Source organism: Triticum aestivum, chromosome 3A (genome assembly GCF_018294505.1).
Source record: "Triticum aestivum cultivar Chinese Spring chromosome 3A, IWGSC CS RefSeq v2.1, whole genome shotgun sequence".
In the NCBI taxonomy this organism is placed as follows: Eukaryota; Viridiplantae; Streptophyta; class Magnoliopsida; order Poales; family Poaceae; genus Triticum; species Triticum aestivum.
Genome location: NC_057800.1, coordinates 25,780,119 through 25,794,068, shown reverse-complemented (window position 1 = coordinate 25,794,068; position 13,950 = coordinate 25,780,119). Strand labels below are relative to the sequence as shown.

The 13,950-nt window shown below is 43.6% G+C and overlaps 1 pseudogene; it reads right to left on the bottom strand.

Moving 5' to 3' along the window:
* Window positions 1–9,517, bottom strand: part of LOC123056664 (putative disease resistance protein RGA1) — a 36,822-nt pseudogene extending 27,305 nt beyond the window's left edge.
* Between the last annotated feature and the right edge of the window lie 4,433 nt (window positions 9,518–13,950).

Genomic DNA, 13,950 nt, shown 5'->3' with positions numbered 1-13,950 from the left:
TTGACCGACAAACAATAAAACTAGTGTACGTAAACAAGTCAAACTCTTATCTCTAATTAAATTGCCTTTTACATCTCGGCATATATGATAATCTGAGGTGGACCCCAGCCCGTATCCTTTAATGAAAGCAAATCACGTACTAGCAACCTCCAAGTCTTGCCAGATTGAGGGACCTTCTTTTTATGTGGAAGTGGCAAGAATAAAAACAAATTCCTTTCTTTGATTTTATTGGCTGGGTCAAATAGATCACAGATCCTATACTCCCATGTATGTACGTAGGCTCCATTAGCTTTCCAAAATTTGGAGAGTGTTTCTGTTTCCTTGCCAGACCTTGCTTGATCAATGTTGCATGTAGATGTCACGTCTTGATTTACCTCTTCACCTTGCATGTAATTACTCTCCTTTAATACATGCACGTCCAGAGACTTCTCTTCCTTCTCGTTGGCGCAAAGATCAAACAAAACAATGTCCTGTTTTATTTTAATAGAAAATAATTCCTCTAACCCACTGACATGCGGTACTATTTCGCGATCATCAATGCTAACAGCAGTTGCGGCCATATCAGTACTTCGATCTGGTTAGCTGGTTTGAGGATTGGGTCAGTGGAGCATCAGTTTTGAGAGTGGTTTTGCCAGCTCTGACTGCTGCAGTTTCAGAACAGAGTAGTTTTGGAAGACGAATAGTTTGTGTAGGCAAATGATGTCCGATTGAGCTGACATTTGGAGGGGATGTCAAGAACTCATGTGTCTACTTGTCTGCCAAATTTGGTGCTGTTTGGTTCAGCGGTTTAAGAGCAGTTTGCAAAACACTGAAGGGTACAGAAGCTGTGTAAACTCTGCTTTGCTGAAATCTTGCCTCTTGTGGTTGTTGTTGCTGTTGCCGGTTGGCAACGTGGAGAGTGTGTTGTAAATCTCTCTAGAGGTTCTAGAGCATACTTTGTACTCATCATTCTCATAGTGAAGTTGCGTGGACCGGTCGGTCCACAGCCGTGGTTTTTTTACTCCTCAAGTTGAGGAGGTTTTTCCACGTTAAATCCTATGTCACATGTGCATGTTGTTTATGTTATTCCGCTGCTTACTTGTTGGTTGAAGCTATCCTCAAAGTTCATCACAAGTGGAGGGGCTGTGTAGTGTGCATATTTGCCGTGTCGGTGAATTTTTGCAGCGCATTGTTGCTTTCTAGCCCCAACAAAGTGGTATCAGAGCCTTGGTTTGCTTGTGCAAATTGCTGAGTTTCTTGTGGTGAAAGATGGAAGTGAATACCAGCAGGATAATATCTTTGAATGGTACAAATTATCAAGCATGGATGGGCAAGATGGAGGACTTGTTGTATGTGAAAGAATACTGGAAGCCAGTGTTCTCCAGTGAGATGCCGGAGGGCATTGAGGAATGTCAGTGGAAGGTACTTCATTGCCAAGCTTGTGGGTTCATTCGGCAATGGGTCGATGACAATGTTTTGAACCATATCATTGATGAGACACATGCACGCACCTTATGCTAGAAATTGGAAGAGTTGTTTGCCCGAAAAGAAGGTACAAACAAGATGTTCTTGATCAAACAATTGATGTGCTTGAGGTACAAAGAGGGCACTCTAATTGCAGATCATGTGAATACATTCCAAGGAATTATAAATTAGCTTTCTTCAATGGGAATAATATTTGAAGATGAAGTGAGAGCTTTGCTGCTACTACGCTCATTACCAGACAGCTGGGAGACCTTTAAGGTCACGGTTTGCAATTCAGCACCTAATGGAGTTGTCACTTGGAATCTTGTGAAAACCAGAGTACTAAATGAAGAGTCCAGAAAGGTGGCTGAAGCTAGTTCTTCCTCACATTCAGAGGTGCTGGTCACTCAGTCCAGGGGGAGAAGTAAGAGCAGAGGTCCAGGTAAAGGGGCAGAAAGAGGTAGGAGCAAATCAAAACGTAAGTATGCTGATTATGAGTGCCATCACTGCCATCAGAAGGGCCACATTAAGTGGCAATGTGACAAGTGGAAGAAAGACAAAAAGAAAAAGAAGAAGCAAGATCAGAAGCAAGTTGACAGTGATAGTGACACAGAGGGCAACCGAGTTACTGCAGTAGAGGAGGACATCATACTTTTTATGCATGAACAAAACGAGGTCAGATTTGGTTCCAGTGCTGAGGAGAAGATCAATGTTGTTTCTGATGAAACCGTCAACCTTGTGGATGGTGACGAGATGATTTGGATACCGGACTGCGGTGCTACCATTCATGCTACATCTCGCAGAGAGCTCTTCACTAACTATATATCCGGTGATTTTGGTGTTGTGAAGATGGGGAACAATGATAGAGCAGCCATCATTGGAAAAGGAGATGTGCATTTGGAGACCGCAAATGGTACAAGGTTAGTCCTCAAATCTGTGAGGCATGTTGAGGCACTTCGTCTCAATATTATTTCAGTTGGTTTGCTTGATGGAGATGATTACTTGAGCAGTTTTGGAAAAGGGCAGTACAAGCTCACCAAAGGCAACATGATTGTTGCAAGAGGTAAAATGGTCTCAGTGTTGTATCATGTTCATGCTAAGCTCTTTAGTGCTTCTGTCAATGCACTAGAGAAGGATGATCATTGTGCTCTATGGCACAAGAGACTTGGGCACATGAGTGAGAAGGGGATGACAGTGCTAGTGAAGAAAAATTGTTGAAGGGTGTGAAAGGAGTTCACATCAAGAAATGTTCAGATTGTCTAGCAGGGAAGCAACACCGAGTTGCCTTCAAGACTCTACCTCCTCACAAGAAGCCCGAGAAGCTGGACTTGATACATTCCGATGTTTGCAAAATGTCGGTAAGATCTCTTGGTGGTGCTAAGTACTTTGTGACTTTTATTGATGACTTTTCCAGGAAAGTTTGGGCCTTCACTTTGAGGACCAAAGATCAAGTACTAGGTGTATTCAAGCAATTCCAAGCCTCGGTTGAGAGAGAAACTAAGAAGAAGATCAAGTGCATTCGCACTGATAATGGAGGAGAGTATATTGGGCCATTTGATGCATATTGCAAGCAGCAAGGTATTAGGCATCAATTTACTCCCTCGAAGACACCACAGCTGAATGGTCTTGCTGAGAGGATGAACAGGACAATTGTGGAGAGAGTTAGATGCTTGTTGTCAAGTGCAAAGCTACGCAAACACTTTTGGGGTGAGGCTTTGATGACTGCAGTTTATCTTATTAATCTCTCACCAAGTTATCCTTTGCAGGGAGATGTTCCTAACATGGTCTGGTGTGACAAGGACGTCTCATATGACCACCTAAAGATTTTTGGGTGCAAGGCCTTTGTTTATATTCCTCAAGATAAAAGGTCAAAGCTTGATTCGAAGACACGACAGTGTATCTTTCTTGGCTATGATGCTGATGAGTTTGGCTACAAGCTGTTTGACCCTATAGCAAGGAAAGTTGTGAGAAGTCGTGATGTTGTGTTTGTTGAAGACCAAACAATTAAGGATATTGTGAAGACGAAGGGGCAGGTTCCTCCTCAGCAGCAGCAAGACATGATTGATTCTGACCCAGTTCCTACAGCTCCAGCTCCCGTGCAAGTTGAAGCAGATGCAGAAGATGTACAAGATGATGTACATGGTGGTGCAGGTGAAGAAGATGCTCCCCAGGAGCAGCAAGAGTATGATGCTGAAGTTGATGATCCGGATCAGCAGGAAGCACCAGCACCAGAAAGTCCACCAGTTGCTCCACTCAGAAGATCCAACAGGGGTCGAATTCCTTCCAGCAGTTATCCCTCAGATCAATACGAGGTGTTATTATCTGACGGTTTAGAACCTGAATGCTTTGCAGATGCAATGGAAGATGAGAACAAGAAGGAGTGGGAAAATGCTATGCAAGAAGAGATGGATTCCTTGCATAAGAATCATACTTATGAGTTGGTGAAGTTGCCCAAGGGCAAGAAAATTTTGAAGAACAAGTGGGTCTACATAATCAAACAAGAAGAGCACACATCGCATCCAATGTACAAGGCCAGGCTAGTTGTAAAAGGATTCGGCCAGAGAAAAGGCATTGACTATGATGAGATCTTTTCTCCGGTTGTGAAGATGACATCCATAAGAGTAATCCTTGGCATGGCAGCAAGTCTCAACTTGGAGGTTGAGCAAATGGATGTGAAGACTGCATTCCTTCATGGTGAGTTGGAGGGAGAAATATACATGGAGCAACCTAAGGGGTTTCTTGTGAAAGGCAAAGAAGACTATGTGTGCAAGCTGAAGAAAAGTCTCTATGGCCTGAAACAAGCACCAAGACAATGGTACATGAAGTTTGAAACTGTCATGGGGGAGCAAGGCTACAAGAAGTGTAGCTCAGACCATTGTGTGTTTATTCAGAGGTTCTCAGGTGATGATTTCATCATATTATTGCTCTATGTTGATGATATCCTGATTGTTGGCAAGAATGTCTCTAGGATTGCTAAGTTGAAGAAGGAGTTGAGCAAATGTTTTGCTATAAAAGACTTAGGTCCAGCAAAGAACATTCTCGGGATGAGAATTGAGTGAGACAGAAATTGCAACAAGTTGTACTTGTCTCAAGAGAAGTATATTGAGAAGGTATTTCAGAAGTTTAGGATGGAAAATGCTAAAGTTGTGAGTTGTCCACTAGCAGCCCATTTCAAGTTGAGCAGAAAGCAATGTTCTACCACTGATGAGAAGAAAAAGGAAATGCATCATGTTCCTTATGCTTCAGCGGTCGGAAGTTTGATGTATGCTATGGTATGTACAAGGCCTGACATTGCTCATGCGGTTAGTACTGTGTGCAGATTTATGTCCAATCCAGGAAGACCTTATTGGGAAGCCGTGAAGTGGATTTTGAGATATCTCCGGGGCAACACAAATCCGAAACTTTGCTTTGGTGGTGGTGAAGCCAAGCTGGTTGCCTTTTCAGATTCTGACATGGCTGGAGATGTTGACAGAAGGAAAGTCTACTTCAGGTTACTTGGTTACCTATGCAGGGGGAGCGGTGTCATGGAAAAACAGGCTGCAAAAGTGTGTGGCACTGAATACAACTGAAGCTGAATTCATTGCAGTAACAGAGGCGAGCAAAGAGCTATTGTGGCTAAAACGGTTGGCTTGTGAGCTTGATTTTAAGCAAGACAATATGTGTTGTTTTGTGACAACCAAAGTGCTATCCACTTAAGTAAGAATGCAAGCTTTCATTCAAGGTCTAAGCATATAGAGGTCCGTTATCATTGGATTCGAGATGTGTTGTATTCCAAGAAAATGCAACTTGAGAAGGTTCACACCGATGACAATGGGGCTGATATGTTGACTAAAGCGGTGACAAGGAAGAAACTTGAAGTATGCCGCCGGCTCGCTGGCATTGCTGTCGGAAGGCAGTGAGACCCTCCATGATGTCGGGAGGGGGAGTTTGTTGGGCTAAGTCCCTCCACATGGAGGTGTGTTGGCAGCCCAACATCAGCCCATAAGTCCAACACATGTCAGCCGTTGATCCTCGCTACATCCAATGGTTGAGAGTGCTTCCAAGTGAAGTGAAGCAAGGAGAAAACCCTAGCCACTCCACCCCTGTTGGTGGTGGCTGCCATTCGTGTGAGAGTGAGAGTGAGAGCACATAAGGGAAAACACAACCTGAGAGAGAGGAAGAAGAAGAAGCAGAGGCTCTGTCCAGATTTGCTGCATCTGACTAGACAGTGTTCAAGCTGGTGATTGGAGGCTCAAACGTGCTTGGATCGACCCCAAACTTGGTGAGCTCGTTCCTTATTTTGAGTACTTCGATCTGGTTAGCTGGTTTGAGGATTGGGTCAGTGGAGCATCAGATTTGAGAGTGGTTTTGCCAGCTCTGACTGCTGCAGTTTCAGAACAGAGTAGTTTTGGGAGACGAACAGTTTGGGTAGGCAAATGATGTCCGATTGAGCTAAATTTTGGAGGGGATGTCAAGAACTCATGTGTCTACTTGTCTGCCAAATTTGGTTTGGTTCAGCGGTTTAAGAGCAGTTTGCAAAACACTTAAGGGTACAGAAGCTGTGTAAACTCTGCTTTGCTGAAATCTTGCCTCTTGTGGCTGTTGTTGCTATTGCAGGTTGCCAACTGAATAGTGTGTTGTAAATCTCTGGAGGTTCTAGAGCAGACTTTGTACTTATCATTCTTATAGTGAAGTTGCGTGGACCGGTCGGTCCACAGCCGTGATTTTTTACTCCTCAAGTTGAGGAGGTTTTTCCACGTTAAATCATGTGTCACATGTGCATGTTATTTGTATTATTCCGCTACTTACTTGTTGGTTGAAGCTGTCCTAAAAGTTCATCACAAGTGGAGAGGGCTATGTAGTGTGTATATTTGCCGTGTCAATGAATTTGTGCAGCGCATTGTTGCTTTCCAGCGCCAACAATCGACACCACAAGCCTCAGCACTCATCAGCGTCTGCACAATGCGCTCCTTCACAGCATCTCTCCCAAATATCTTCGGCTCTGTAACAAAAGCTGTTGTTGGGCTGCGGTGATCCATACCAGCATTCAGACCTCCGTAGGTGACAACAGCGTCCAGCTTCTCCATCTTGAGCGTCTCACGAACGTCATCTCTAGCTTCACACATTTGCTTCAAGATCTCATCAATCCGAACTGTAGCGGTGGCATCCTCGTCCCCATAGCAAGCTGAAGAAAAGTCTCTATGGTCTGAAACAAGCACCAAGACAATGGTACATGACGTTTGAAACTGTCATGGGGGAGCAAGGCTACAAGAAGTGCAGCTCAGACCATTGTGTGTTTATTCAGAGGTTCTCAGGTGATGATTTCATCATATTATTGCTCAATGTTGATGATATCCTGATTGTTGGCAAGAATGTCTCTAGGATTGCTAAGTTGAAAAAGGAGTTGAGCAAATGTTTTGCTATGAAAGACTTAGGTCCAATAAAGAACATTCTCGGGATGAGAATTGAGCGAGACAGAAATTGCAACAAGTTGTACTTGTCTCAAGAGAAGTATATTGAGAAGGTACTTCAGAAGTTTAGGATGAAAAATGCTAAAGTTGTGAGTTATCTACTAGCAACCCATTTCAAGTTGAGCAGAAAGCAATGTCCTACCACTAATGAGAAGAAAAAGGAAATGCATCATGTTCCTTATGCTTCAGCGGTTGGGAGTTTGATGTATGCTATGGTATGTACAAGGCCTGACATTGCTCATGCGGTTAGTATTCTGTGCAGATTTATGTCCAATCCAGGAAGACCTCATTGGAAAGCCGTGAAGTGGATTTTGAGATATCTCCGGGGCAGCACAAATCCGAAACTTTGCTTTGGTGGTGATGAAGCCAAGCTGGTTACCTTTTCAGATTCTGACATTGCTGGAGATGTTGACAGAAGAAAGTCTACTTCAGGTTACTTGGTTACCTATGCAGGGGGAGCGGTGTCATGGCAAAGCAGGCTGCAAAAGTGTGTGGCACTGAATACAACTGAAGCTAAATTCATTATAGTAACAGAGGCGAGCAAAGAGCTATTGTGGCTGAAACGGTTGGCTTGTGAGCTTGGTTTTAAGCAAGACAATTATGTGTTGTTTTGTGACAACCAAAGTGCTATCCACTTAAGTAAGAATGCAAGCTTTCATTCAAGGTCTAAGCATATAGAGGTCCGTTATCATTGGATTCAAGATGTGTTGTATTTCAAGAAAATGCAACTTGAGAAGGTTTACACCGATGACAATGGGGCTGATATGTTGACTAAAGTGGTGACAAAGAAGAAACTTGAAGTATGCCGCCGGCTCGCTGGCATGGCTGCTGGAAGGCAGTGAGACCCTCCATGATGTCGGGAGGGGGAGTTTGTTGGGCTAAGTCCCTCCACATGGAGGTGTGTTGGCAGCCCAACATCAGCCCATAAGTCCAACACATGTCAGCCGTTGATCCTTGCTGCATCCAACGGTTGAGAGTGCTTCCAAGTGAAGTGAAGCAAGGAGAAACCCCTAGCCACTCCACCCCTGCTGGTGGTGGCTGCCATTCGTGTGAGAGTGAGAGTGGGAGCACATAAGAGAAAACACAACCTGAGAGAGAGAAAGAAGAAGAAGCAGAGGCTCTGTCCAGATTTGCTGCATCTGACTAGACAGTGTTCAAGCTGGTGATTGGAGGCTCAAACGTGCTTGGATCGACCCCAAACTTGGTGAGCTCGTTCCTTATTTTGAGTACTTCGATCTGGTTAGCTGGTTTGAGGATTGGGTCAGCGGAGCGTCAGATTTGAGAGTGGTTTTGCCAGCTCTGACTGCTGCAGTTTCAGAACAGAGTAGTTTTGGGAGACGAACAGTTTGGGTAGGCAAATGATGTCCGATTGAGCTCAAATTTGGAGGGAATGTCAAAAACTCATGTGTCTACTTGTCTGCCAAATTTGGTTTGGTTCAGCGGTTTAAGAGCAGTTTGCAAAACACTGAAGGGTACACAAGCTGTGTAAACTCTGCTTTGCTGAAATCTTGCCTCTTGTGATTGTTGTTGTTGTTGCCGGTTGGCAACTGAAGAGTGTGTTGTAAATCTCTGGAGGTTCTAGAGCAAACTTTGTACTTATCATTCTCATAGTGAAGTTGCGTGGACCGGTCGGTCCACAGCCATGATTTTTTACTCCTCAAGTTGAGAATGTTTTTCCACGTTAAATCATGTGTCACATGTGCATGTTATTTGTGTTATTCCGCTGCTTACTTGTTGGTTGAAGCTGTCCTAAAAGTTCATCACAAATGGAGAGGGCTATGTAGTGTGTATATTTGCCGTGTCGGTGAATTTGTGCAGCGCATTGTTGCTTTCCAGCCCCAACAATCAACACCACAAGCCTCAGCACTCATCAGCGTCTGCACAATGCGCTCCTTCACAGCATCTCTCCCAAATATCTTCGGCTTTGTAACAAAAGCTGTTGTTGGGCTGCGGTGATCCATACCAGCATTCAGACCTGCGTAGGTGACAACAGCGTCAAGCTTTTCCATCTTGAGCGCCTCACGAACGTCATCTCCAGCTTCACACATTTGCTTCAAGATCTCATCAATCCGAACTGTAGCGGTGGCATCCTCGTCCCCCCTCCCCCCATGCGTGCCCTTTTAGCGCCACATATCATGGAGACCACCGACTGGACGACCGACGACGACGAGGAAGTGTCGCTCCCCACATCCGGATGGAGCTGGCGGTGGATCTGGTGGTAGAGCATTTCGTCGAGCAGGTTGTCGGCGTCACTGGCGAGCCCGTGGAGGCGGCGCAGGGAGCCGAGCAGGGCCTCGCTGCGCGCCCTGGGCACGCGCTCCCGGGCGGTGGAGAGGACGAGGTGAAGGCCTTGCAGGCGGGAGCGGAGCCGGTGGATGTCACCTCCGGGGTTGGGGTTGGGGTCGGCCACGCGCGCCGCGGCCCAGGCGGCGTCCATGCCGTTGCTGACGAGCTTCTCCAGCACGACCTGGACAAGCCAGGACGCTGCGCCCACGACGTCTATGGGTGCAGGGCGGCGGCCGCAGCGGTGGACGAGAGAGGTCCGAGGATGTTGAGATGAGATCTATGGCGATAAGGAGCTTCGACTGGATACCGGATGGACGAAGCCTGCCTGCCTGCAGCAGCAGCAGTTGACTTTGTCGTGTCATGCTACTCGTCACCGATGTATGGAGATGTTGACTTTGATTCAAAAGCATTTTTCCAAAGGATTTTTGAATGATTTTCAATTTTTAGGACTGCAATATACATGAATTTTCCATACAAGTTATCTGTACTAGACTTCGTAGGAACATTTCAATCCACTCCAACTTTATGTAAAGAACCTTATGATTGTTCTGTACAGAATCAACATCTATGCAATCCTATAATGTTGAAAATGACATGACAATCACTCAATGTGTTTTCCTACAAATAAAAAGAGCACCCATTCCGATTGAACATACAACAAAGGAAAAAAACGGAATCAAAGCTGATGTAAATAACTACAAATATTCACCGAGTATAATTTTGAACCTAGGCAGTCGAAAAACATTCTTCTACTCAATAGAAAAGTGGCATGTATGAACTTCGATTTTGTTCTTTTGTATATGTGTTCGGACAAAAACTGTACTTAACCTTCCGCCAATGCCCCTGCTGACGTAAGACACAAGCAGGCAGACGACAGTCTTGTTGGGCCAAGACATGGTAGCCAAGGGGAAGATGTGCAGGCGGATGACACCAGCATTTTTTGTTTCACCCCAACATCTCATAGCAATTGTACATAGCTAAAGACTGCAATGTCTTTTACTGTATTAGTATTGTCTTCAGGGCTACATGCCTTCACTTCAACATACAACCCGCTCACTTACCATTATTTGGCACTTGAGGAAGGAAGACACTTTGATTGGTTGTGTATATACACCACATGCCAAGATCATCCAATGGCCATGTATGTAGTCATGAGTATATTATTTGCACCCTGCATGCAATTTGTATGTGCTATACATTGTTTATCTTTCTCATTCACATGAAAAAAGCATGCACAAAATGATTTTTTACTAGAAGTTAAATTAAACAGGTTGTTGCAAATGGGCCTGATCAACGTCTAGCAAGGAAAGTTCTATTTTTTTTTCCAAACCAACAAGCAAGACAGGGTTGTCCCGTCATCGAGGGATATGACCTGGTTGTAATAGGACACATGTCCACCGACTACTACTTCGACAAGATAAAGAGCCGAGAGGACACCCACTTTGCTTGCATTGGGGGGCTGCATGTATATGTGTAAATGTTTGTTCAATCCAATATCCACATCACCAGCAACTAGATGCATCCTGGCGAGTGTTCAAAGCGTTTGTGATTGGTTTTTCGGCCCTTCCATAATGGGCTACTACTTCCTCCATTCCACGATGCAGTGCATTTTTTTTTTACAAAATTCAAACATATTTATGTTTGACCAAGTTTATAGAATAAACCATTTACATATAAACACAAAATAGATAAAAGCATAGAAATGCACTTCATGATGAATCTAATGACACTAATTTTAAACTTCGGTTTGTATATTCTCTTTTATAAAACTTGGCCAAACATAAATATGTTTACATTTTGAAAAAAATGCACTATTAGCGAAAGCGTACATGCAAATGGTGTTGCCTTTCATAAACAGAGGGAATATGCAGTATTAATGAAAACTTGCATGCAACTGGTGTTGCCTTTCATAAAAAGCATTCCCACTGTAAATTAATATAAGACGTTTTAGATCACTACTTTAGTGATCTTAAAAAATGTCAGAGGGAGTACAACTTTTGATTGCGGGAAAATACTTGTATTACCAAGGAATGGTGTGTCCCTCCGTACATGAAATACAACCAAATATGTGTGGAATTCTATCAGGTTGCCAACCATACACTACCCATAGATTAGTTTGAGACCGGGCAGGGTATGCTAATCTAACCTATAAGGTTTCTGGGCAACTAGCTAGCCTCCAAGAGGCTCCCCCGATTTAAAGTTTCGTTGGTCGTTGGATTCCAGTGAAATCGGTCTTCAACTTCGTCTCGCTTGTTCAATCTTCATTGATTTATTTTCACCGCCCAGTGGTTTTCTAGACCAATGACTGGTGAGCTCATGCTTGTGTGCATGTTGGTTAGGTGAAACGTTCATGGGTGAGAAGAAGCCTATCCTTGACGATGATAAGGATGTAGAGATCTATGGCGATAAGAAGTTTCCACTGGATACCCATGGACTCACCTTAACAACAGAGCCTGTCTGCAACAAGGGCCGACTTTGTCGCGTCATCTGGCTCGTCAAAGGAACTAAATGAATGGAGCACTATGATCTTCAAGAACTTCTTTATACATGTATTGTTTAATTTGTAGGACTGCGATTGATATAGAATTTATTTGTCCAGATGCAGAGGCCGAGGGTCTTCCTCTTTTTCTAAAAAATTTTATAGAATTTATTTGTATGGAATTTGGTAGGACAATATGTATCCACTCCAAAGCATATATGAAGAAATTATGTGTTTTCATGTGCACAATCAGCTTTGCTTGCAATTCGTACTAGTATTGACAAATGGCATACACACGATTCGAGTGTTTATTCTATCCCTGGGTTTTAAAAATCCTAAATATCAAAGAGCCGTCACTGAAAAAAGAATCAAACAGGCGCCAACTCAAAGGACGACATGAATCAGTTGTGGTTAGTGGCCACGGAGGAGTTTCACACACGCGTGACATCAACCAAGAACATGCCGCTGTGTCATTTTCTCCCATGGAACGGCTGTGAACTCCACCCATGATAATTAAATAAAAAATAATAGAGAAGCACAAGGCTTGTTTGTTTTGCTCCAACGTCCCACTAATTACTGTAATGTATGTCAGTTCACTAAGGTTTTTCGGTCTAGGACTGCATGATTTCGTTTTGACATATAGCCTGCTGACTTGCTACTGGTCGGTACTTGAGAAAGGAAGGCGCTTTGCCATGGGATGTATATACACACCACATGCCAAGATCATCCAATACTCATGTATGTGGTCATGAGTATATTATGGCACCTTGCATGCAATTGTTTTTCTCTTTCTCACTCACATGAAGAATACATGCACAAAATGGGATTTTTTTTCACTAGAAATTAAATTAAATGACTTGCTGCATCTGGTCCTGATCAACATCTATGAAAAAAAGTTATACTTTTGCCAAACAGACAAGCAAGACAGGGTTGTCACCGTCATCGAGGGATATGACCTCACGGCACCAGCAGTACTAGAATCTCTCTTTTTGCCGGGTTTCAAAGAAACTCGGCAAAGCCCATATTAAACTCGGTGAAATCTTCGTCGAGTGCCATACTCGGCATATCACGCTCGGTTGGACGGGGCCGACAATCATTAATATTGTCGAGTTCTTTCTATCGTGAACTCAATGAATATATAAACAATGTTTGCCGAGTTCCTGACCAAAAAAAAACTTGGTGAACCACAACGTCGAACGGGATGGGCCGTTACCAAAAGTGCCATGTGTCACCACAGTTTGCCGTGTTTTGGCACACTAAACTCGGCAAAGTTAGGCTAATAGAAATTATCCACATGGCAGAACTGATTGCCCAGTACAAAATATCTGTCGAGTTCTTCATTCAGCAGAACTGGGCAAACTGTTTGCCATCCAGTAAGCGTCCGACGCGTGGCAGTGCATTATTACCCAGTGCCACATTCCGCCCAGTTTGTAACGATCAAAACTGAGCAAACTTATGTTGATTATTTGCCCAGTCCACATATTTACCACGTTTTCTGCCTATGTAAACTTGGTGAATGTTTGCCTTTCGCCGAGTTCCACACTCGGCGCAATATGGCAGTAGACCGGCAAATTATATGTTTGCCGAGTTCTGAACTCGGGAGAGAGCATAGTAGACTGATAAAACGGGTGTTCGTCAAGTTTCTCCGGTGCATCTTGTGATGGTCTCATGCAAAATTATTACGTCATCGAGTATATTCCTTCCTTGCATGAACACCATTTGAGATGGCCGGACAACATGGTCAGCTACCAAGTTTAACTTATTTGTAGTCACTTTGGTGAAAATATTGAAGCTAACATTAAGGAGGCATATGGGTCTAAACTGTTGGATCCGTTCGACCTCCTTAATCTTTGGTAACAAGATAATCTCGCCAAAACTACGTCTGAATAGGTCCAGTCAGTCGTCATGAAAACAATGGAACAGATTTGAAAGGTCAATCTTGATGATATCCCAAAAATTCTGATAGAATTATGTCGGAAAACAATCTAGGCCTGGAGCTTTGTTATGTTTCATTTGAAACACCGTCGCTCTCACTTCTCTTCTGAGAATATTGCCGTTAGGATATCATTTTTTTTCTACCGTGACTTGTGAAATATCATCTGTTCGTGTCTCGTCAAGGGTGAAGTTCCCTTCAGCTGGCAGTCCGAACAGAGATTTGTAGTATTTGATGATATACTTGAGACATGGAGTACTCTGATCTTCAGGATTTTCTTTCTACATGTATCGTTTAATTCGTAGGACCGAAATTCATACAGAATTTGTTTGAACAGAATTTCATAGGATCTTTTTAAT